Below are 26,239 nucleotides of genomic sequence, written 5' to 3'. Positions count from 1 at the left end.
CATCTGGGTTGTTTCCAGTTTCTGGCTATTATAAATAAGGCAGCTATGAACATGGTGGAGCATGTGTCATTACATGTTGAAGCATAAATGGGGTATAGAGCTAAACAGAGAATTCTCTTCATGTTCTTGAGGACAGTGTGGTGGGCCCAGATAGATGATGGGAGGTATTTTCTGTCTTCTGTGCTTATATTAGCCCTCAGGTGGTAGAGCTGGTCTTTATGTATTCAGGGAAATTAGGTAATGATATAATGGGACTTTTAGGGGTGTTAGGAATTCATTCACGCTACAGCTGTCTGCTTAGCCATGTCTAGACATAAGCCCTAATCTCACATCTATTCTTAAAAAATCTCTTTTATATTGAGCAGTAAGCAAGCCTACTTTCTTTCTGGTAAGAGACATTGTCACATCTCTCCAAGCTACTCCACCAAAGGTCCTGAGGAATGTTTTGTGGAAGAGAACATTTAGGGTCTTGCAGCCTTGGTGTATGTACCCCATTGTTAAGAACAATGTCTCCTGAGATCGCTGTGGGCAAAATAATTACAAAAGACGGAAGAACAGCTCATAAAAATGTAGCCAGCTCTTACACTAAGATTACACCACTAACTCTTTCAATCCTTGCTGCACTGAATAAAAATCAGAGGAGTGACAAGGCAGAGAGAGAATGCACTCTGGGGCTAGTGTGTGAGAAGAAGCATGTGACCACAATTGGCACATATACATTTAATATAAATGAATAAAATTAAGCGAAGAAATTGACAAGTGAACACACATTTACATGTCTTGTTAGACATTTTTAGAAGGCAGACATGAATTTGCCTAGCTTGGCACCTAAACCCACTTTCCCATACATTGTAGCTCTTAACAGCCTGCTTTCTTTTTTTCTCTATAACATTGAGGTTATAGAGAGACCTACTGGGGGCAAACAAAGTTCTAGCTGTATTTCCCAGAGAGTGTGCTCAGCAAAGACTACTATAGCAACCTCATATCTGTAGCTGTGCAATGCGTGGGCTCTGGTTTGCTCTCTCTCCAAACTAAATAAATAAATAAAAATAAATAAATAAATAAATAAATGCATACATACATAAAGGCAGCCTTGTTAGCTTGTCACAGAAAACAGCAAGCCCATGCACCTCAGGAGGTAGTTCTCAGGCTTTGAATCTATCATGAAATGACAACTGATGACCCCAGAATAGCTTTCAGAAAGAAAGTCCCACTATTTGTGGGGCCTGGTGGCCCATGCCTATGATCCCAGTACTCTGGAGACAGAGGCAGGTGGATGTCTGAGTTCGAGACCATCATAGTCTACAGTAGCCAGTTGCAGGCCAGTCAGGGCTATATAGAGAGACCCGGTCAAAAATTAAGAGTACTATTGCCCAGGAAGACAAATCTCCCACTGGTGGTGTAATGTCATAGTGGATGACGTAATGGATGAGCTGCCTTACCAGGGAGTTAGTTCCCAAGAGCAGTGGTTGCCTTTGACCTTGCTGCTGGCTACGGGAGGCTTTCCCCATGCTTATGTGTGCCTGCCAGTCTGGAACTGAGAAAAAAAGAAAAGCAAGGAGGTGCGAATGGCCTGATGGGAAGAATTCCTGACCACAGCCATCAGTGGATTTGCAGTTCTGAGCACCCCAACTGTGGCAGAGGGGACTTAGATTTTACAAGCCCAAAGTGTCGTGCAACATGTGGGCCCTGAGGCCTATAAACACTGTGACGCGTTCACACTAGCAAGTTCTAACGTTTAAAGATGCCGTTAACGGACCGTGCGGAAGCTTGGCTCTTAACTCTCACTGAGAATAAATCGTGTTGAAACTGCTCCAACCCAGTCTTCATTTGGTAAGTTAGTACCTTGACATGCGTTAATATGTTAAGAAATATTAAGAGTGAAAAGGGTCTTTATGGAGAAAACAAAAACTAAAACTCTAACTTGGTCAAAATTTTTCTAGTGGTTCTACGTGCCAAAGCCAGCGTGGAGCCTCGGCATCACGCTCTCCCCGAGTGAGCGAGCGCAAAGGTCCTGTTTGTGAAGCTCTAACCTGCTGGCATTTTCTTCTCTCACTACTTTTTCCATTTTAGTTCCAGGAGCATCCAATTATCTGATTGACCAAAATGACCTTCTGAGGCAAAAGAAGCGACTGTCTCCAGCTGTAGATTACCAGAAAACAAAGAAAGAGATTATCAAAGATCTAAATAAAAACGAGCAACAGCTAAGGTTCCTACTAAATCACAGTGGAATGAGATAGCACTGTCCGTATACAATTACGCGGTTTGGCTCCCGCGACAGCCTTTAAATGTGACATGTTATTTGACATGTTTGCAATTAGGCCTTAGGAAAAAAAAATCAATTTTTTTTCCTATTCCACTTAAAATAAAAAATGTACTGTTTTGCAGTGAAATGCACCTTTTTAAAAATTCAAGACAGACAAAAAAAGTACTAGCAGAACAAACATATCACAGCTGCATTATGAAGATAGACACTTTAAGTCCAATTTTATTAGATTTTGTGAAAGGGTAGAATTCAGGAGTAATTACCAGCATGCTGTATTTACGTTTCCATCATTATCATGAGTCATGCTGCCCAGAGTGTGAACGGCCCATGTGTTGGATAGAGTGGACAGCTGAAGAAGCCCTTTAGGAATCCTCCCATGGAGAATAGACTCCTACCTTCCTCATCTGGGGATGCAGGGAGGACCAGAGGAGGGGGATTCTCCATCTTTAACCTCCTTCAGTGCCAGTCACAAATTGGATTAAGACAAATACCCAAGGTCAGATTTTCAAGTGAATAAATGCACTTAGTGTTTGTCAACTTAGTGTTGTTTCCGAAGCCTTTTATTGCTTCTTAGATCCATTAAAAACCTGTAGTAAACATTTGATTTTTTTTTCCCCTCATCTAGGAAGACATTTGAACCTTACCATGTTTGTCCTAACAACACTTATAAGTGGCATAGTAATAATAACAGCAAAAAACTTTATGTCAATGGAGTAGTCTCTATGCCTCAGGCACTATTCCCAATGATTTTATGAATTGTCTCAGATGACCTTTACTGTGACCCTCTAGTAGCCAATTTTCAAAAGATTAAGGGATTTTGAAAATAAGTCCTGAGCAAACTGTAATATTCTTTAACTGTTTTTCTAATTGTAAGTTAATTGTTTAGAGACAAGGACTTGTTATTTTATCTCAGGCTGGCCTCGTGTTGCCAATCTTCCCGTCCAGTCTCCTCAGTGCCTGTTACCACAGTACTTAAACTCTGAGATGGATTTTAAGCCAGAACAAACCAAGCTTTGCAATAAACCTTTTTGTATTGACCTTCCAAACTGTGAATTTGTCACCAATCCTGCAAAGGGGACTTGGCAAATATGACCAAGATGTGAATGCCATTCTGTGCTATTTAGCAGATGCAGTTGAAAAACCCTTTGAGAGAATGACAAATGTCAGAGTAAGAGACTGAGAGACAACTATGCTGCTGGCTTTAAAGATTCGGAGAATGGCCCTTGTAGAAATTCAGGCGATGGAAAAAAAAAAAAAACAAGAATGGATACACCATGCTCTATAGTTTCTAGAAGGAGTGCAGCCTCTTTGATCTGAGGCCAGTGAAACTCACTTTGAGATTTTGACCTCCAGAACAAAAATGAATGTGTGTTGCTTTAAGCCAGGAAGTTTGAGTAATTTATTGCATCAGCTTTGGTAGCAAATTTGAGCATGGGTCCTGGTACTTTTCATGGCCCAAAGACCTACAGGATCTATGATGGTCACTTTTAATTTGCAACTCGACAGAATCTTGCATCACTTGAGAAGTGAGTTCAATGTAGGGTTATTCAGACAAAGCTGGCTGTGTGTGTGTGTGTCTGTGTCTGTGTAGGACTGTCTTCTTGATGATGCTAGTTGATATTGGAAAACCCAGCCTGAAAATAGGTGGTGTCAATCCTTGAGTTGGGGTCCTGGGCTGGATCAGAGAGAAGATGAGTGGAGAGTGAACCTGTGTGGACTCATTCACTCTCTCTCTGCTCTTGTTTTAAGAAATGATGTCTTAGTCAGGGTTTCTATTCCTGCACAAACATCATGACCAAGAAGCAAGTTGGGGAGGAAAGCGTTTCTTCAGCTTACACTTCCACATTGCTGTTCATCACCGAAGGAAGTCAGGACTGGAACTCAAGCAGGTCAGGAAGCAGGAGCTGACACAGAGGCCCTGGAGGGATGTTACTTACTGGCTTGCTTCCCCTGGCTTGCTCAGCCTGCTTTCTTATAGAACCCAAGACTACCAGCCTAGGGATGGCACCACCCACAAGGGGCCCTCCCCCCTTGATCACTAATTGAGAAAATGCCCCACAGCTGGGTCTCATGGAGGCACTTCCTCAAGGGAGGCTCCTTTCTCTGTGATAACTCCAACCTGTGTCAAGTTGACACAAAACCAGCCAGTACACATGACTTGATACTTTAACTTCCTGTACCCTTGACTTCCTTGCATACGTGCAGTGACCTGGGACTACAGGGCAAACTGAACTCTTCCTCCTCTAATTTGTTTTGGTCAGAGTATTTTATCACAGCAACAGGGAAAGAAAAGGCCATGATCCCACAGAGGAACCTGGAGGACTGTGGAGGATCTCTTTGGAGGAGGTCATCCTGATAGGCAGTCAGGTCAGGTAGATGGAGAAGTGCCCATGGCTGCACTCACTTCTGACACTAGCTGCACATTCAATGGGTTTAAAACCATCCTTAGGGCTGATGATTCAGGACACAGAACTCATAGGAAAATTCTATGCTTGTGGCTGCAATGACTACTGATAGGGACATGATCCAGATTAAAGTCAGCTATGGGAGAAAGCATACAGAGTATGTCTCTGGGGAGTTCCAAACAAAGAGATTCCCACTGAATCCTATGCAGCCTTACATCCATGGCATCTACCTGGGACAGAGGTGGTCTGTTGCAAGGAATATCAACAGAGATTTTTATAGGGTCTCCACCACATGAGCGCGATTAATGATTGATTGCTTGAATACTTGATCACAGAGTTCTTAAGTCAACTGATACTGTGTGGCTCAGTGTGTGTGTGTGTGGCCAGTTTTTGTGACTATTACAAAGGTTAGACTATCCTGAATGACCCAAAGTCACCCAGGCACACACAACAAAATTGATTAAACATAAAAGGTAACTGGAGAGAATTTTTCTCTTGGGAAAATTATATTCTGTGTTTTCTGAAGAGAGGAGCTACTGTAGGATTCAATGCCTGGGGTCAGAGTATAAATAATTGTTCACCTTTTGTGTGATTTTTTTTTTTTTTTTTGGTTTTCCAAGACAGGGTTTCTCTGTATGGTCCTGGCTGTCCTGGAACTCACTCTGTAGACCAAGCTGGCCTCAAACTCAGAAATCCGCTTGCCTCTGCCTCCCAAGTGCTGGGATTAAAGGAGTGTGCCCCACTGCCCAGCCTTTTTGTGTGATCTTAAGTATACCATCTATACTGGATGGTTTTGTGTGTCAACTTGACACAAGCTGGAGTTATCACAGAGAAAGGAGTCTCTGTTGAGAAAATGCCTCCATGAGATCCAGCTGTAAGGCATTTTCTCATTTAGTGATCAAGGGGGGGAGGGCCCAGCCCATTGCGGGTGGCACCATCCCTGGGCTGGTAGTCTTGGGTTCTATAAGAAAGCAAGCTGAGCAAGGCAGAGGAAGGAAGCAACATCCCTCCATGGCCTCTGCATCTGCTCCTGCTTCCTGATCTGAGTTCCAGTCCTGACTTCCTTTGGTGATCAACAGCAATGTGGAAGTGTAAGCTGAATAAACTCTTTCCTCCCCAACCTGCTTCTTGGTCATGATGTTTGTGCAGAAATAGAAACCCTGACTAAGACACCATCTATATTAATATTGAATAGATCATTTACATTTAATCTGTAAAATTGGAATAAGTGGCTTTTCAAAGGGAGAACATACTTCTTAGTCTTATTAGGACCAAAAGTGCTAAGATAGTTGTTAACACCTTTTTCTTTTTCACTTGTGAATTTTCATTCCTTATGAAATAGAGAATTGCTTTCCTTTCTGGGGAGCCATACAGGCTAGAACACTTTTAGATTCTTCGGATTAAGAGCATTGTTTCTGGATGCTTGTGGTGGCTCATGCCTGTAATCTCAGTACCTGGGAGGCAGAAACAGGAGGATTGGCATGACTTCAAGGCTAGCCTGGGCTACATGATTCCATGCTAGCCAGGGGTACAGCATGAGACCCCTGTCTTAAAGAACCTACATAAATAAGTACAAAAATTTAGGAAAGAAATTACCATTTCTTGCAGTAAAGCATCTTGGGAAACAATAAAATTACTAAAGGTGGGGCAGTGGCTAGTTTTCATTATCTTTTTAAATTTTTTTTTCTTTTTTAAAAAAATTCTACGTTCATTTGTGTTTTTGCTGGCATGTATGCCTATGTGAGGGTGTTGAATTCCCTGGAACTAGTTCCAGACAGTTCTGAGCTGCCATGTGGGTGTTGAGAATTGAACCTAGGTCCTCTGGAAGAGCAGCCAGTACTCTTAACTGCTGAGCCATCTGTCCAGCCCCAGTTCTCATTATCTTAAGAGCTACCTGCTTAGAAAATTTCCACGAGCACAAAGAATCGGCTGATTAAAAACACAAAATGCTCTATAGAACCTGAATTTCATAGAAATAATGAAATATTTTCTATATATACTCCATATATATATATATATATATAATTATTATGTGCAAATTAAAAATTATGTGTGTGAGTATGTGGGTGTCTATGAGATTTGGGGGGAGTTGGGCCAAGGTCTGTGTGTTAGGTAACTGCTTTATTAGTGACTTATATCCTCAGCATCTCAATAAAAATACGTTTGGAAAAACGCAGTTAAAAACTCAGATCACAGAACAATGTGTAGAGAATGAGCTCATCTAATTAACACTTGTATTTGAGTCCATGTGCATTCATGTGCACACGTATCCTCACAACGGAGTAGAGGAGGTAAGACAGAAAGATTGATGGGCACAGCAATATCTTCACGTGGCAAACTTATGATGACTTCCTTTCCTTTCTTTTCCCCTTTTCCTTCCTCTTCCTCTTCATTCTCTTCTTCTTCTACCCCTCCCTCTCTCCCTCCCCTCTCCCTCCTTCTCCTCCTCACCTTCCCCTTCCTCCTCCTCCTCCTCCTCTTCTAGAATGGAACTTATGTAGCCCAGGCTTGAGCTTGCTATGTTGCTGAGGATGACCTTGAATTTCTGATCCTCCTGCATCCACCTCCCAAGGGCTAGGATTACCGGCCTGTGCTGTGCTCAGTGTATGTGGTTCTAGGAATCAAACCCCAGACTTCCTGCACAGTAGGCTAGCACTCGCCCAACCAAACTCCATCCTCAGTACAAGAAAGGTTTTTATTCTATTATAATTAATTGTCACTCTTGTCATCTCACGATGCATCTTATTGTTATAAGGATTTAAGGCCTCTTGTCTTTTCATTTGTTCTAAGAATAATGAAATTTTTTTCCTATACATTGTGTATAAAATATAGTTGAAGCTCATGGGGGAAAAGCACAGTGCTTCCTCCTTGATCTACTGAAGAGTGAAACCTAAACAGTGTCCTGAGTTCTCCTCTCTAAAATGCTGTGTCTCTCCATGGTGACACAGACAGGCCTGGTAAACGAACGTTGGTGGTCGCAGCAGCTATCTTGGAGGCTTTCTTTGCTGCAGAAAGGGAGAAGAGTTAAAACCTGGCTTCCCTGTGACTACCTTCCCTTTGCTATTTTTAGTATGTACTCTCTTATCCAGTCTGGGGAGCAGGACATGACTCTTCTATTTCACCACCTTGACTTTGTCAAGAAGCTTGCAGATGAAAAAGGCCAGAGTGAAGAAATTTAAAAGCATATAAAATGGTCCTGCCCACCCCCCCTTTTTTTTTCTGCAGACACACGGGTGGTTAATTCATAAAAGATGAAAATGTGTAAATTCACCCAGAAGACATGCTCTGGTTTTTCTGATCTACGAAAACCACTATGGTCAGCACCACAAGAAGAAATTCAATACTCTTGAGAAGAGAGAAAATAGAATCGTATTTGGTTTGGAGTTTTTTTGAACGATTTCCTGGATATTTTTTTTTTTTCCTCTCACTTTAGAAAGAAGAGATAAAATAAAACAAAGTCAGAAGAACTAAAAATGAAAACACATGAGTCAGCATGGATGGTCTTGGGAGAAACTGGTGAGGGAACCAGGAAGCCATTTAAGAGGAAGACTGGTAATCTCTTGTGCTGTTGGCAGAAACGGGTGTCTTCCTGGGGCATGTAGAACATTTCCTCCAGTGGCCCACTTCCGGCTGCCTGCTTAGATCAAGCTGACAGCCATACTACTGACACACAGTGACACACAGAGTCCAGATTCTACTACAGAAGCGTGGACATTTATTCCATTGATGGACACTACGGAGCTAATGGCATAGACCTTAAAATGGTCCCTCTGGAGAAGAAGGGGTTAATCGAGTCAGATCGTGTGATAGCTGAGCTTCCTGCCAGCTTCTAACTTCTGTGTGATATGATTTCCACAATTTGATCATAATTAGAAGTTACTGAAGACAAAGCATGACGTTGGATAACCCAGACAGATAGAAGAGAAAGAAGGGGACCATGGAGGGAAGCCCACCTGCTTACAGGGGGGTTGTGATGGGAGGATGTGGAGAAAGCTTCTCAGGACGGTGAACTGTTCAGCTGAGCCAAAGAGCTAGAGAAGGTGGTGGGCAGAGGGGAGCAGAAGGGTTTTGCAGCAGCCGTAGAGTCCAGGATGTAGCTGGGGAATCTGGAGGGAGGGATATGATTTGAGGCTATGGGCATCAAAGGACGGATCAAAGGCACGTACCAAATGTATTCATTCACGAGACTAAGTAAGCAAAATTGGATAAGACATGGAGAGTGCTTGGTGGTGATCATATATGGTAGTATAGGGCAGGGTTCTGTGTTGACTCTCAAGCAGCCAGAGATAACGGTTTGATCCCTAATGATGGCGATGACTGTATAGAAGTGACGTTGCCCACGAAGGTAAAGTTTAAGGAAAGGGGGACATGAATAATGATGATGATATGGGTTTGAGCATTCAGACTTCTGATGGATCGCAATTTTCAGAGATGGCTCCAATATCACCTGGTATGTCATATGCTCTTTCTTCCACGTGACTTTGGCACATTTTTGCTATAGAGAGAGCTAAGTGGGCTTTGAGTTCTTCTGCCTTGAGCCTGGGTAGGCCTTGGTCATTTTTATGACCAAGAGATTATAAGGGAATTGTTTCTCTGTTCTTCAAGTCACATAAAGCTCTTTATATTGTGCCTTGCTGTTCTGGGATGCTGGCTTTCAGACAACCTTATTGGGAGGAACTTCAAACTGACTCAAGCGGAGAAATCATGTTGAGTGGTACCATGGAAGTCTAGCGCATAGCTTAGCTGAAAGCCCAGCCAGTAGGAGCATCAGACATCAGATATGCAAACAAAGCTGAAAACCCAGCCAGTAGGAGCATCAGACATCAGATATGCAAACAAAGCTGAAAGAAAGCCCAGCCAATAGGAGCATCAGACATCAGATATGCAAACAAGCTGAAAGCCCAGCCAATAGGAACACAAGGCATCCGATATGCAAACAAATACCCAGATGATTTCAGATCACAATATCACATGACTCTGGAATACTCTTCTGGAGTCCCAAGCCCTTCATGGGCCAGTCCTCTCTGTGATCTACAGGCATCTTAAAGGGGCTGCCTTGTGCCACAGAGTTGCGGAGTCCTTTCCCAAATGGCAGCAGTACCTGGAACAGAAGCAAATGAGAGCGTTGTAGGAACACTACACAGCAGAAGTGACAGAGAAAGCTCCAAGTGAGCATGGAATTCGGAGTCATCCTGTGTAGAAGATGCTAACTGAGATCACAGTGCAGGAAGTAAAAGGGCAAGAAGGTTGGGCCAGGAATAGACTTTTACCAAAGGAACTTCTAGAAGGAAAGAAAGATGCCGAAGGCATGAAAAACACCGTCACTGTTCCGTCAGGAAAGCAGTTGCAACTTGAGGTAGATTAGGTAGAGACTAGCATGCTTGAGTCACTGTGGGAATGGCTGGCCAACTGGTACTAGCTAGCCTTCAGCTAACCACCCTGTCAGTAGGTCAGATCTGCTGTTTCTGTGGAAAACCCAAGGAATACCCAGAAATCCGTTTCCAACCTCATAGGTTCCCTTCATAGAGATGTAGAGGTGGCCATACAGGGAGAAAGACAGGCTGCTGCAAATCTATGCAGGCTTTACATTATGAATGCAAATTTCCTTAAGAACCCTAGAGCAAGGAGATGTAAAGAAAGTTACCTCAGGTTTCTCTGGAGAAAGTAAAGGATGCTGAGGTGGGAGCGCATGTCAACTAGAGAAGTTAAAGCAAAATGCAGCCCAGGACTCTCCAAAGAAAGAAGTACAGAGCAGAGCCCGCCTCTGAAGTCATGCCAAGCAATGAGACCGAGGGTGGGAGGACAGTGGGACTTGAAGTCCAACAATGTTGAGGCCAAATTCCCAATTCAGTCTCATATTTCAACTGGGCACCACTGTTCCAGGATTCCATTTCCTGGACTGCCAATCAAGGATAACAGACATTGCAGTAGCGCAAAGAGAGTTGAAAATAAGGAATTGGGGTAGGCAGCACCCAGAAGGGAGGGGCAAGTGGGAACGAGGCTTTCTAGAGGTCTATCGGGGCATGTCTGGAAGACCCAATGTGCATAGAAGTGTTGCTAGAGCGAACATTTCTGGAACGTCTTTTGTCAGACTTTATTTACAAGCCCAGTTGTAACATTGTTCTTTCAGAATCCTAGGTCAAAGATGGGTTCTTGTGTCTTTGTAGGTAAGCTAAGTTTTAATCTAATTTTCAAAGGAGGAAGAAATGCGAGCGCTTTTCAGAAGGAGAAAGTTGCCAAGACAGGGTTTCCTGAACCTCATCGGAACTGAGGGCGTCCAAGCTCAGGCTGGGACCCTTTACAACGCTCTGATCTTGCCGGAGCCACAGGCTTCGAACCTTGGGAAGGCCAGTCCATCTCTTCTTCCTACTGGACTATTTCTATGGCCTTGTTCCACAGTGTGTTTTATCTTTTTAATTATTGATTTTATTTTATTTTTATGTCGGTCTCTATATGTTTGCGTGTCTCACGCTCGTGGAGTCTGAAAGAGGCAATGGAGCTGAAGATCGCACGTACTGTGAGCAATATGATTCATATCCTGGATATGAATGCTGGGAGCCAAACTCACTTCTCTGGAAAAGCAGCCCACGTTCTTAACCTCCTAGCCGTCAGTCCAGCACCACGTGATATACCTCCGGTGGCGGAGGAGCGAGATGTGGAGGAGTAAGCTGGACTTAAAATCTAGTCGTATTTCTTTTCAGCAGAGTAAATTCTGAACCTAATCCTGAGTTTCCCCACTAATTTGGTGGCATTAAAATGTACTAAACCCCCAGGAGAACTTTTAGGAAGATTAGATGAATCGACAAATGAGCTCTGGCTGAATTTACTGGTCCACATTTGTGTCCGCGGCTTTTGCAAACTTAAAATATATTTACCGACCTTGGTTCTCAGAATTTCCCCACGATCACTTATTGTCTGTAATGTAGAAATGAGAAAACTGAGGTCAAAGATAGGCAGTTGTGGCACATGCCTTTAATCCCAGCACTCCGGTGGCATGACCAGGTAGATCCTCTGAGTTCGAGGCCAGCCTGGTCTACTGAGCCAGTTTCAGGAAAACTAGGGCCACACGTAGAAACCCTGTCAAACAAACAAAAAAACCAACCAACCAACCAACCAACCAACCAACCAACCAACCAACCAACCAACCAACCAACCAACCAACCAGAAGAAAAGGAGAAGATAAAAGTTCTACTAGCCTTGGAAAGCCTGGAAGTGCCTGGGTGGGAGGATACCCATGGGGGTCCCCATCCGCTCAGAGGAGAAGGAGGGGGAGACGGGGGAAGGATTATGGGAAGAAGGGGGGTCAGTGAGCAGGATGTAAAGTGAGTAAGTAAAAACATAAAGTTAAAATTAAAAAAAAAAATAAGGTCTAAAGAGATTCTGTAAATTTCCCTGAACCACACAGGTCTTAAATGTGCTGCAGAAGCAGGATTTGAACTCAAGAAGTGCTCGTAAATGGAACAAATTAGAACAAAGCTTAAACCAGGTCTCCCGGCCCCTGAATAGAGCTGTTAGGGACTCTGCCTTTTGCTCTCAATTCTCTGGTAAGCGGAAAAGCAGGCTGGCCGTGAGTGATCACATGTGCGTGCCGCAAGCGCCATCTACTGGCTGTTTGAGAAGTGACAGGATCGTCTGAAAATTCATGGTACACACAGCCTTTAATCTCATCCTACTCACTACCCCTTTTTGTTAAGGGAGCACTTTCATCAGCTTTACTTACATTTTGAGACTTTTATTTATATTTTATTAGAAGGGCATTCTAAGAATTTGGAAACCTGTGACTCTGTCTAGTAGGATTAAATCCAAATGTTACCGTTTTATTTACTTGCTTGCTTGTTTGGTTGGTTGGTTTTGGTTTTGTTTTGTCTCATTTTCTGATTCTCTTAGACCCTGACCCTAGGATTCTAGCATGTTCTTCCTGTCCCCCACCCTACTCCTGTCCTACCCCAAGGTCATTCAGAATCACTTGCTTGGTGAACTGTGTGCTGGGCGATAACAGTGCAATGGGTATGGTCCCCCGTAGCGATACTTTCCCGTGGGGGTAGTCACTATTGCCTTCACAGTTTTGAGCTGACAGAGGAGAACTGGTCTGAATATCCAAGACTGCATCTGACTCCAACCGAGGTTGCGCTTGTGGGTATACCAAGCTGCCTGACAAGGTTCTGGGTCCTCTGATGTGTTGAAGTTGGAATTACAGCATCCAAAGCCCCACTTTAAACCCTTCTGCTTGAGGCACAGCTGTCCAAAGAACTTCTTAGCATCATTTAAATGCTACTTTGTGGATGTCAATCAGCTTCATGGGTAAAAGTGGTTTCTGGGCAAGCTGGAGCACCTGAGCTGTAACCCCAGACACCCAGAATAGAAGAAAACAATGGAGTCCCGAAAGTTATCCTCTGACCTCCACTCACATTCACACGCGCGCACACACATACACACACACACACACACACACACACACACACACACACACTCCTATTTGAGGCAGGGTACCATTGAGTTCTCAGTCTGGCCTTGAGCTTCTTGAGCTTCTATTTTTCCTACTTTGGTCTCCTATGTGCCAGGATAATAAGGATGAACTGCCAGGCCCATCTTGTTATTAAGATTTTAAGTGAATACTGGTCTATCTTAAAAGAAACATACTGGTTACTGTTACTTTAGGGCTGCTCCCACTCAGGGTTTAGGGAGACAGTGCTTATAGCTAAATTTCAATGAGCCATATTAACAGGACCACCACAAGCTCCCCAAATGTCTAGAGAGTTGTCATTGGAAAGTGTTTGGAATGAGGAGCTTTTTGCTGGATATCTCATACACGGTGCCAGTCACTGTCCCCTGAGGATGCTGAGGTGTGTCTATATCCCCTGTATCAGCTCCTGGCCCCTGAGGATGCTGAGGTGTGTCTATCCTCTATATCAGCCCCTGCCTCTGAGGATGCTGAGGTGTGTCTGTATCCCCTGTATCAGCTCTGCCCCTGAGGATGCTGAGGTGTCTATCCTCTGTATCAGCCCTTGTCCCCTAAGGATGCTGAAGTGTGTCTATCCCCTGTATCAGCTCCTGGTGCCTGAGGATGCTGAAGTGTATCTATCTTCTGTATCAGCCCTTGTCCCCTGAGGATGCTGAGGTGTGTCTGTATTCCCTGTATCAGCTCCTGGTGCCTGAGAATGCTAAAGTGTGTCTATCTTCTGTATCAGCCCTTGTCCCCTGAGGATGCTGAAGTGTGTCTATCCCCTGTATCAGCTCTGCCCCTGAGGATGCTGAGGTGTCTATCCTCTGTATCAGCTCCTGGCGCCTGAGGATGCTGAGCCACTCCAGCTTCCCCAGGCAGGAGATGAAAACATGTTATTTTAAACGTCCTCCCCTTCAGTTCTCCTGCAATTTAGCAAACAGTCGTCTATCTTCAAATTTGAAAAAAAAAATTCACCCAAACTTTCCCCTGATAGCCTACTTTCTGCAAAGGAGAGAGGATTGTGTTTCAGGGAGGCAAGGAACTCAATCACAGTACCGACAGAATCTGTCAATAGCAGCCTGGAGGTGCTTTTCTATCTTACTTAGATGACGTTTTCACAGTAGGGACTGGGTGGCAAAGTCCTAGTGATGTATGCAATCGGACAGGACTTTCACCTATTCACTCCCTCCAGACTGACTGTTTTGTATAATCATTTCATTTGGAGAAGTCCATTGGTTAAGTGCACAGAATAAGACTGCCCTAGGCTACAGTCACTTGCCTACCATCTGAGGTCATTTGTTACCGTCTTTGCATTCTTCAAGTCTGACATAGAAGTAAGATCTCCACCCCCAGCACTCGACTCTCGGGCAACAATGTAGCGAGATTGCTGGGCTTTGTGTCTGGCAAGGAGTGGCCAGTAACTCCCTCCTGCATTTGACATAGGTTGAAGGACAGTAAGTGCCAGGGGCTGATCCCTGTTCCAAAGCCTCATCAGAAGTAAACACACAGAACTGGGGCTCCCAGCCAACCCAATTCAAGTCAGGAAAGACTTAGGATAAACTTCTATCTATAATCTGGAGGCTCGGGTTATGAAGGGAATCAAAGCAGAATACTCTGTCTGTCTGTCTGTCTTTCTCCATATCTGTGAGCTAGCGTTTGGGAAGATACCAGAGTGAAGTACGAGAGGAGAGTTAAGTGCCAGGCTCTGAAGCAGGCACTGGCTTGTGGTTTGGGTCCAGGCAGCAGTGGTTATTGTCCTGTGAGAAGCATGTGAGGAGGGAGATTGCTGTCTGCACAAGCCCAGGGGTCATTCAGCCTGAGGAGCAAGGTGTCTTTCTTCTTCCTTGGCTCCTTCTCATTGTCCCATGTTGGCACATCTGGCAGGCGTGAGTATTCTGCACAGTGCTGGGGATCATCCCCCTTTGTGAACACCTTTAGACTGGTGCTCAGTTCCAAGGGGTAACCTTTTGAGAACTGATACTTGGGATGTTTGGCTTGGAGAAGAAAATTAAATGCCAGCCCTCACTCCCCGGCCTTTTCTGTCAGTGCCGTTCAGTGTTGTTGATATTATTGTTAACAACTGGGTTTTGTTATTTTAAATTCTTAATTATTTCATGTACATGGGCATTTTGCCTGTAAGTCTGTCTATGCAGCCAGTGTGTACTCAGTGCCTTCAGAGGTTGGAAGAAGGTGTCAGGTCACCTGGAACTGGAGTAGCAGACAGCTGGGAGCTGTCATGTGGATGCTGGGAATTAAACCTGGGTCTCTAGTAAGAACACCAGTGATCTTAACCACGGAGCTATTTTTTTTCCAGCCTCTAGTTTTTGTTATTATTTTTAAAGAATTTCCTAACAATAGAATGGCATTGTTGTCAAGGAAGTTTTCTTTCTTTTTTCTTTCTTTTTTCTTCTTCTTCTTCTTCTTTTTTTTTTTTTTTTTTGGTTTTTCGAGACAGGGGTTCTCTGTGTTTTCCTGGCTGTCCTGGTACTCACTCTGTAGACTCAATCTGCCATCTGTTGAGCTATCTTACCAGCCCAATATTTCTTTCCAAGTTGCTTTGGGGATTGTTTATGACCCAGTAGTAGAGAACTAATAGATAGACATAGATGATATGTTTTTCTCTTAGCTCTTCTTTAACGGCTTGATGAACCCCCCCAAAGATCCATGGACACTGGAAAACAAGTAAACATTGAAAGTCATTGGTCAGGGTCTCACATATCCCAGGCTGACCTCAAACTTTTTCTAAAGATGAGGATGACCTGATCCTTTTTCCCAAGCCTCGATTGCCAGTGTGCTGGGGTTCAGCTCCGCACCCCCATGGGTGGTTTACATCTTGCTGAGGGTTCCATGCATGGTAAGCAAGCGCTTCCCCAACTGAGCCACATCTCTGGCCCTCATTATATTTTGAGCTGGAACAATAAAACAATGTCTTCAGAGTACTTTCGGTCATTCTAAACTGCTCTGAAATACAGGAACAACATTTAATAACAGTAACAACGTGAAATACACTAACATTTAAAGGCAGCTTTCCACTCTGGACACACTAGCATGTATGGGCATCTGCTGTGGTCCTGAGGATGTGGGATGCTAGCACCCAGCCCCGCCTCCAGAGGCTTCCAGTCCACTCACCGTTGGTACATCACTACCAGCTTATGTTCATGCCTCTACTTCACGGCTCTGATAAAATTGGAAGGCCCCCTAAGGAACACTTCCTATAGGTTGGATGAAATGTATTCTGTCAGGGTATTAGTGTTTACTCTCCTAAGAAAGCCATTTCAGTAGGACGAAGAGCCGTGAATCGGACCTAAAAAATGGATCTGAGGCCAAACCAGGACCGAGAAACCATCCCTCATCTTTATCTGAAGGACTCTACCAGGTACAGAGGAGTTATAAATGTTCTTTAAGATTGTAGACCAAAGTAATTATGGAGGACTAGAGGGGATGGTTAACTCCCATCCAGAGACTTACCCACTGACACACATCTGGAGGCGAACCAAAAACTATCTTCTGAAACATTGAGGGGGGCAGCAAAGCAAATCGCTGTGTTTATGGAGGCAAGAGGGTCTTGGATAAACACATAAATAAAGTAAGAGTCAGGAGCACTGGCGTAATCGTCCTCTTGAGCACTTTCCACCCGATGATGAGAGCTGGAGAAATGCAAATCCTACTTACTTGGCTATTAGTGTGCCGGGTTTCCCTAATGCTTAACAGAATAGTCAGAGAGTAAACAAGACTAGACTGGAAATAGATATGCTGCCCGAGAAGTCCTTAAAACTTGCTTTCGGAGTCATAAAACCAGTCTGGAAAACCAGGGCATGTAATAAATATATCTGCCCCTATTTCAGTGGTAGAGTGGGATGGATGGATGTACCACACACTGTGTAACAGAAGCCAAGAATATCTTCTTTATAAAGGCTCTGTCGTCTTCCTAGGGCGTTTACCTCAATGAGTATGTGTTCTTCTATGCTGCTTAATGGCAGAACTGAGGATTACGGCTTGAATAAACCATGTTCCCTAAGGGCTCACATGGTTGAATGCTTTGTCTCAGGATGTTAGGAGGCTGGGCCTAGCTGGTTGATGTAGTTTGGAGGTCGTCATTAGTATATTATGCCTGAGTCCCTTTTCTCACACCTATTTTTCTTCCTTGTGGGTGGCTGTGGTATGACCAGCTGCCTTGTTCTCTTGGTGACATGGACAGAGAGAGCCATTGTGCTACCGTGCTCTTTCACCATAACATTTGGGACTCCCCTTGGAACAGTGACTCCAAATAAATCCTTTCTCCCTCAACTTGCCTCTCTCACAGAAATTTTGCCACAATGACAAACAAGCAAGTTAACACCCTCAGTTTGATTGTGGATCACCTTCGACTCAACAGGAATTAGCTCAAGAGAGCAGTACGTGTTTAATGTTCAACCAAAGCTACATTTATTTACAACAGGGCATTTTTGGGCTAACCAAGACTGTTTTAGGAAACTGATGTCCAGAATGTTATATTAAAATTGCATATGAACCACAAGAAATTGAACCGTGTGGACTGAGGGACCCAGTTGGAGGTCTATTTGCTCCTTTTTGATACAGGCTTCCATCGTAGGTTCTGTAAACTGGAGATGGGCTCACCAAGGGTCAACTTCATGGGGTGTTAAGAATTAAATAGGACAACAGAAAAGGGCCTTACAATTTGTAATACAACATTAAAGAGGACTGGTAGGAGAGACTTCAAAAGGTGTCAACAACATATCCTAATTCTATTTTTTATTAAACTGCTCACTTTTAAGCAAGGCTTGCAACCTTGCTCAGGTAACTTAATCTCTCTGAACTTCAACTTTCCTATCTGCTAAATGAGGATAATAATATAGCTTGGACAACTGAGCTGCATGATGACCAAGTTAGGATTGTGAAAATGTTTAGAAAGAGAAGTCTTTCTTCAATAAAGCTCGAGTAATAAAATGTCTCAAAAGACTGGAAGATGGTGTGATACAATAATGATGGAGTCACTGAGGAGACTCACTTGGCAAAGGGGCCTTCTGCAGAAGCCCTGGAACCCACAGAAAGGCAGGAGGAAAGGATGGAGGTCCCTGACATCACAATATAGGAGCCATGTGTACCCCGCCCCCTTGGGTATATTAAATTAAAACAATGAAAACAACAACACAATGTGACTTCGTATAAGTTATGGCTCACCATCTTTGATGAGGATAAGCTTCTTTTCTGTAGGTGTTTAACCTTGTGTACTCTATCCCTGAATTTGGTAGTGAGGAACTGAAAAAAAAGGACTCATTTAAAAACACTAAACACTATCCATATACAACTGTGGCCACAGATAATGTGGCCACTGGTAAAAGTTCAGGTACATGATTCTACAGAGTGAAAATATGGCTCTTATTCCTTCTTGGGTTTTTATCTGCATTATATGTCAATGATCATTGACTATATTTATGTCATCAAATTGGGTGACAATTCTTAAGGACTTCTATGTATTATTATTCTTTGAAGATCTTTGCATCTCTGGTATTGCTACACAGAAGAGGTAAAACTGGAGACCCCGTCCACGTCAGCTGTGTACTGTGAACGTGGATTCAACTGTCTCCCTGAAGCTTTCTGAGGTGTCATAGTTTTGGCTCCAGACACACCTCTACTTTCATTTTCAGATATCTTCTAACTGTCCCTTTCTCCCTTGAGAATTTTCTTCAGCAGAAGCGATGCACACGTTCTTAACTTGCAATTTTATAGCCTCCCATTCTGGATGCTATGAAAACAAAATACATTCAAAGATAAATTGCTCACCAAATGCTTTTGAAGCATGCTTCAAAAACCATTGTTAGCTGTGCTCATCTGCAACTGGGTGTTGATGTTGCAAAAAATGGCACCAACCAAATCAACTGTTCAGAGGAAAGAATTCTGGAGTCACCATTGCAATTTTAAATATTGGTCCTTCCATTAGACACAATTCAAGTTACTGGATCCATTTCCTCAGTGGCTTGATTCTGGTCTATCAAGATTGACAAGACTAAGGGAACTGAGTCACAGCAGCCTGTCAACTGCCAGCTGCATCTACTGACAAGAAGCTCATCTAGGTAGGTGGCCAGCTCCTAAGATGGGGGCTGGCAGCTGGTTAAGGGTAGTCGAGGATTTGATCACTGTCTCCTGGCCAATGTTGCTGAGATTTGAAGTTGGACTTGATCCAAACTGGGCTAGAGTCTTAGCTGGAGAGAACTGGAGTCAGAACACGTTGGCTACGTTGAGTTCAAAGGATAAATAGGTGTGCTTGAGAAGGGACTTTCTATGAAGACAAAGGGAGGCAGATGGAACAGCAGGGTGGGGGAGCAGATGTTGAGGGGAGGGGCAAGGATGAGAACTTGGCAAGAGAGTAGAAATACTAACATCAGGATACGTCGAGATGTTAGCATCTTGTTCTTCTTACCTACGCCACCTAGAAGGCTGATGATCTTTCTGTCCTCCACCCTGGGGAAGGCCCTTCAGGCTTTCCCTTTACAGCTTATGTTGAATAGGCTTTAGCTATTTTGATCCAGCTGACCTCTGACTAGGATGAGGGTGGGAGTTCAGGTGGAAGTGACCACGCTGTTCTTTATTGCGAGCTTGGCCTGGGATCTGCCTCAGAGACTCGCTCACCTCTGGTGGGCAAGGCAGGCACTAGGCTTTCCTTCCCAGGATAGGTTCTGTGTGAACACAAATCTGCCATCCGTTAGTGAATTCCATGCATCACAGGAAATGTCTCTATGAATACAATCAAGCTCTCTCTTTCTAGGAGTCCAGTGCCCTCAGCCTAAGTATCTCCTATAATATGTATGGTTCGAGAACAAATTTTGATTTTCATTTTATGATTTAAAAATATTTTTCCTATCCACTGTGCAGCAGATGTTATAATTAGAAGCCTTAAGGAAGTTTAACATCCAGATATTAAATAATCAGTTCTTTGAATACTCCAATGCTACGAATTTAGCTTTATGTATTTATTATACAGAGTATTTCGGTGCTTAAAATTTCAATGTAAGATTCTGAGGCAAAAAAAATCAAATGCATTGATTACATATGCTTCAGAGGATAGAGACACACACATATGCACACATACACATGTACATATCATATATGTACAACACGCATATGTGTATGTATGTATACTGTTACTTTCGTGTTTCTGACAGGGATTGAAGGTTCTGATATGGGAGCTAAGCACACTCTGTCTGTCGTTGCTTTTGGATTTAGAAAGCTGCATTTCTTCAGACTTCAGACGAGAGGCTGTAGACAACAGGAATTCACCTCACAGTTCTTTTTGTTTTCCTTTCCTCTCCTGGTCCAGAGTTTGAACACAACGCCTTCTACATGCCAAGTAAGTGCTCTGCAACCGGGTCCCGAGTCCTAGCCTATAATTTGCTTAGAAAGTTTTCTCTTTCAGTTGCACATTCCAGCAAGGCTGCTCCTTCCACAACCCTTGGAAACAAGCAAGGGAATGGAAAGGGGAGGGGGAGGAGAGGAAGGACCAAGGACAAGGAGAAGTCCCAGCACTGGCAGTCAAACTGACACCAAGGGTCCTCCTGGTGAGCAGTATAGCCTGCAATGTCTGAGGCTCTGTCTCCCTCTGGTGACCATTCTTGCTATCCCTGTTTCTCTGAGAAGCTGAAGCCTCCATTGATCCATGTTCCCCCCTTTCCATTCGAGGACTCTCATGTAAGCCATAATATAATATTATTAACAATGCATGGCTCTACAGCAGTGGTTCTCAACCTTCCTAACGCTGTGGCCCTTTAATACAGTTCTTCATGTTGTGCTGACCCCCTGAACATAAAATTGTTTCTGATGCTACTTTATAACTGTAAAAAAAAAAAAAAAAAAAAAAAAAAAAAAAAAAAAGGCAAACTATGAAAAAGAATATGCTTGCAATTGGAGCAGTTAACTGTTTTTCAAGGGTTGGGTGAATAATAGGTAAGAATCTATGAAAACATCCAGAGAAATTCTGCATAACTGTGATACTCTTTTGGATTGTGAACCTGTCCCAGTTCCCTTTAAAATCCTTTCCTACCCCTTACCCACCCAAAACCAGAGCCATATCACAAGTATACACACGGACCCAATCAGTAGCCAACATCAAGAGAAGACTTACAGGGAAATAGTCCTCAGTCCTCTTGAGCAAATACAGAGGAACTCTTGGGGAAGGAAGGGAGGACTGCAGGAAGAGCCTATCTCTAGTCTGTGGTAAGGGACTTTGGAAGGGAACCATGGGGTTCTACTGCCCCAGGCCAAGAGACTCACGGGGAATAATCTAACATACATCAGTGATCCAACATTCTCAGGGATGCACTTCCTGGGAAAGAGGGGGAGGGGAGCTTGAGGGAGCTTCTAAGCTTTCTCATAGTTACCAAGGAGAAAAGAGAACATGGAGAAGGAGAGCTCCCTGAGAGGTAGGGAATCCAAAGATAGCAATTACCAATCACACACAAGCGTGGCCAGGAAACCTTGCAGCACCATGTGCCCTTTCCCAACTTGAGACCGATTTCCTAGTGTTGACTGTGTCACTTACTGAATGACCGGGCAGGACACTTAATTTTCCAATGACCTAGATTTCTACTGCACTTAGAAAATGGTGAGGATATTGCATCGGAGAGCTGTTGAAAGCTTACATGTCAATCAGTAAAATTACAAGCAGTGGAAAATATAATCTACACCAGCAATTCTGAAGTGTTTGGGAAATACGGGACCATACTCAGTAATATTACTATTCTTTTTCTCTAAGGATGAAGAAGTATACTCAGACTTGAAAAGCAGACAGCCTTATTAAAACAAAAATGACTCTAGTGAAAAGAGTTATTCAACTAATTGAGGGATTTTGCTTTGGGGGGGCAGGATTGTCCCATTCCTGTAATGAGGACCCTTCTTTAAATTCAGCAGCTGAGATGGAGCTAGGTAAAGAATGCAAGGCCAGCAGCAACCTCTGCAGTGACAGCGTGGGTGGGGATTGGGGGGGTGGATGTCTTGGGGAGATACTGCAGGAGAAAACACAGATAGTGGTCTGCAACCCTTTTGCCCCCTGAGAGCTTAGTTTCACAGGTCCACAGGGAATGGTGAGCCACCGTGCATTCCAGAACGGAAGCTCGTTTGTGGCGTTCTTGTTCTCTGGATGTCTAACATTAGCTCTATCACTAGGTTTTGCAGGTCAGCTCAGATGGTGGACCCTAGTCACAGAACTGCTTGTCCCTGAAGGGAGAAGCCCATCCATCCCAGAGACAGAGTGCTTCCACCATTTTGGGGGGCAATTTTGTGCATTTAGGTATATGCATGAGGTTTCACGAGCAGCCACAAGCGAGCTTTGGAATGTGAGTTAAGAGAAAACTCTTTAAGAAGGGACCCAGGCCCTCATGACTGGCTCTGATAAATCCAGAGACTTTGCCTTGCCCCATGCTCCAGGCACAAAGGGAAGGAATCCTGTTAATTCCTGACTCAGATGGGCCAGTCAGCCAGCTCCTTCAAGCATGTCAGTTGCCTTTTTAAGTTCCACGCACATCACAATTTTACTCATGAAATCTAAGGGTTAATAAACTCTCCAGTTATCTCTAGCCCAAGGAAAAACCCAAAGTGGTAAAAGAGAAAAACAAAACAAAACAAAACAACACAAGCCAACACAAACCCAAATAGATTCAAAATGGAATAAAAAGAAAAGAAGTATATTTGAGGAGCCCTGTTGATGAGGACGTCACCTACAACTTCCCAACAAAAAGGGTTTTGCAGAGACTTCAAACTTTCAAAAATCAATTAACATTTTATAGTCGGGATCCCACAAATTTCACATCTGCTGTGGATTTTCCGACTAATTGGGAGCGCTGTTGGTGGGGGGAAGCGTTAGATGTTTGCAGAGCACAATTGGAAGGCGGAGTGTATGCTAATGAGCCACAAGACTGATTAAACTGTGTTTACAGCAACAGAAGGCTCTCTGCGGTTGTTGAGGATAATTCCCATCAGAGTCTTACGTGGGTATAAGTACAACTGTGGAGGGAGCTGTCAGCATTCCATAATCTTCAGAGAGGACATGTCCTTTCAAGTCATCTGATAACATTACAGTCACCCACTTCCCCTGGTATGGGGCCCAATCAGATCAGACCCTACAGCACTTCTGCCATTACACAGCGACAACACCAGAATTCTAAATGTAGAGGTGTTGAAATATCATAATTCAGAAAAATAATTATACATTTTAAAATCCCTTAAAAGGACACTTGTTTACACCTTCGAAAGATTCATTTACTTGCATAACAAACCCTCTCTGACACACATGCACATTTTCATTTTTCACATAGAACATAGAGCACATCACAACAAAGAGGCAACAATAAGACATAATAATAGCAGTTGAGTGTATATACTGTTAATATACTATTAATAAAATATATCAAGAATCTCAATTTACAAACCCATATCTTTATCATTCATAATTATTTATATCCAGTTTTTAAAAGACGTGTGTGTGTGTTGTGTGTGCTTGTATACATGCAAATAAGCACAGGTGCCCATGGAGTCCAGAAGAGGACATCTGATCCTCAGGTTCTGGATTTGTAGGCTCCTGTGAGCCAACCAATTTGACCCCCAACTTTTTATCTGTAGTCATCTAAAACACTGTTATGGATATTCTAGGTTTTTGACCGGATAGATCTAAAGCTGAGATGGTTTCACCACTGACTAGTCAGTTGTCTGAGAGCTGAGCTCTCTGTAGCTCAGCTTAGCCCAAATCCAAACAGTGAAGATCCAAGTCCAGAGGTCTAGGGAAACAACAGTGCAAACCAGTCTGACGCCAAAGCTGGAGCACTCAGGAGCTCGAGGCTAGGTCCTGTTCTGATGTCCAGGGCAGCAGAACTGGGTCCCAGCTCCTGGAGCCAACCTTCTTTCCATGTATATTTGTTTTTTATAGGTGCGTGCCGATTGGATGGCCCTACATGTCTCAGGGTGGCTCATTCTCCCAGTCCATCCAAAGCCCACATTCACATCTCTGGAAATCCTTTCACAGACCCATCTAAAATAATATTCTACCTGGGTTCTAGCTAACTGGTTGTTCCAGCTAATATGGCGTAAGTACCTAGTTAACCCGATTAACCTAAATGAACCAACTCCTTCTCAGACTTAGCGTTTGGCCATCTTACACACCTCTCTCACACCACCCAATGAAAAATTCACTTTTTATAGTTGTGGGCTTTCATGATTTCAAAATTAGGGATTTTTACTCGTTTGGGGATTTAGGCTTTAGCGTTTGTGGATTCAACATTTGGGATTGTGGCATCCAGGCTTGGGTTTTTGAGGATTATGGTGACACTGGATTTATACACATCAAAATGCACTGTTCACTTCACAGCTCCGTGACTTGATGCATGCGCGCCTCTTCCTGTAACCTCTGAGGTTTTGTTTTGACACTAGGCATAAAATACAGCATCCGCCTTAAACCTGGGTGCACAGGTTGTTTCAGATTAGTCTTCACATTCGGTCATGCCAACTCATGTAATGTACCAGGAACCGGACATGTGAAGGGGCAGGCATGGCCCCCGCCTGGAAGAAGCTTGCTGCTTAATAGCAAGGACAGGAACCTAAACATGCTATAAAAGCAGTGCTGTCAAGGACAGACACACACAGAGCACAGCCATTTATTTGTTTCACTAACACACTCAGATCCTGATCACCTTGCCTCTGTGGCCTAACTCCTGGGTGTTGGCTCCAGCAAGCTCACAGACAAGAGCTTCAAGTAAATTCCTTGGGATGCCCTGCCATCCCCAAACCCCAACCTGGCACCCCTAAGTATCAAGTGACAAACAGAAGTCGAAGCAGCATGAAGAGGGAAGAAGAGAGATCTGGGAGACCATATAGGAGCACCCACTGTCTGGTGTGTGTGTATGTGTGCATGTGTGTGTATATGTGTATATGTATGTGTGTTTACATGTGTATGTGTGTGTATGCATGTATGTGTATGTATTTATATGTTTATTTGTGTATGTATGTGTGAGTGTGTATGCATGTGTTTATGTATGCATGTGTGTGCATATGTGTATGTGCATGTCTATGCATGTACATGAATGTTTATAATGTATATGTGTGCATGCATGTGTGTGCATGTGTTTATGTATGTGTGTGTGTATGTGTATGCATGTGTGTATGTGTATGCATATGTGTATGTGCATGTATATGCATGTACATGAATGTTTATAATGTGTATGTGTACATGCATATGTATGTGTGTGTGTGTATGTGTGTGTGTGCACTCGCAGGTGCTCATACAAGCATGCACTGCTCAGATTATATCTTAAACCACACAACAGGGAAAGCAAGAGGAGGAATGCACCAGGGCTCTTAAGCCCTGATTTGATTCTCCCGGCTTAGCTAAGCTCTGGAAGGGATTGTAGAGACTTTCACAGAACGGTTAACCAACTGCTTGGCAGATTGATTTACGACTGCTTAATGACGGAGCAAATGTGTGAGGGTGCATCTCACAAAACTACATCCCTCAAAGTTTTTGTTTTACACGCTCCAATCAGGCGTAGAATAATGTCCGTCTAGCCGACAAGCAGTCTACGCCGACACCAATCCATGGGGCAGCAGCGCCAGGAAGGCCATTTATTAGGAAAGGGAGGACAGAGAACAGGCCTGGTGTCTGGTACCAGTCTCCCCACCCAGCCCTGCTGGCCCAGCTCCAGGTGCTGACAGCCCGAGGCTGGGCAGAGAGGGAGTAGACACTGGCAGGCATTCCCAGCCAGCAGCAATGGCTGTGCTGGGTTTCTACATGGTCAGCACAGAGGATGTTAGTAGAAACAACAGATAAGGCTCACCCCGTTCCCATTACAAACTGTGGAACTCTCCTCCTCTAGCCAGGAGGCTGTATTCAGTTCTTTTGCCCCTAGCCACTCCTCCGAAGACTCTTCTGTTTCTCCATAAATGAAGACTGGGCGCACAGAGTCAGCCTTAGCATTGGGAAGCCTGGTTTGGGCCCTGGTACTGAGGGCATTTGCTATTCAGCATATTGCATGGTCTTTAGGGGTATCCCTAATCTACCCACTAGGTGCCAGCAGTGTTCCCTCTAGCTGTAACCATCAAGGACCTTGTGAACTAACTAAATGTCCCCTCGACAGCAAAACATCT

The 26,239-nt window shown here is 43.8% G+C and overlaps 2 long non-coding RNA genes across 8 annotated transcripts in view; one reads left to right on the top strand and one right to left on the bottom strand.

The window, feature by feature from the left end:
* The window catches only part of LOC116087164, a 16,466-nt gene extending 15,176 nt beyond the window's left edge, over window positions 1–1,290 (bottom strand). The window contains exon 1 of the long non-coding RNA XR_004117283.1: window positions 1,082–1,290. This is a non-coding gene — a long non-coding RNA (uncharacterized LOC116087164). The remainder of the gene's footprint in view (window positions 1–1,081) is intronic.
* A 164-nt stretch (window positions 1,291–1,454) lies between these two features.
* LOC116087161 overlaps window positions 1,455–26,239 on the top strand; it is a 111,266-nt gene continuing 86,481 nt past the window's right edge. For 6 of the 7 annotated variants that reach the window (XR_004117276.1, XR_004117279.1, XR_004117275.1 and 3 more), the window contains exons 1-2: window positions 1,455–1,833; window positions 20,339–20,462. This is a non-coding gene — a long non-coding RNA (uncharacterized LOC116087161). Of the gene's footprint in view, window positions 1,834–20,338; window positions 20,463–24,029; window positions 24,187–26,239 lie in introns of all 7 variants that reach the window. The other variant, XR_004117278.1, reaches the window with a different exon arrangement.

Source organism: Mastomys coucha, unplaced genomic scaffold (genome assembly GCF_008632895.1).
Source record: "Mastomys coucha isolate ucsf_1 unplaced genomic scaffold, UCSF_Mcou_1 pScaffold13, whole genome shotgun sequence".
NCBI classification, from domain to species: Eukaryota; Metazoa; Chordata; class Mammalia; order Rodentia; family Muridae; genus Mastomys; species Mastomys coucha.
The sequence above is the reverse complement of the archived record's forward strand: the minus strand, read 5'-3'. Positions and strand labels throughout refer to the sequence as shown.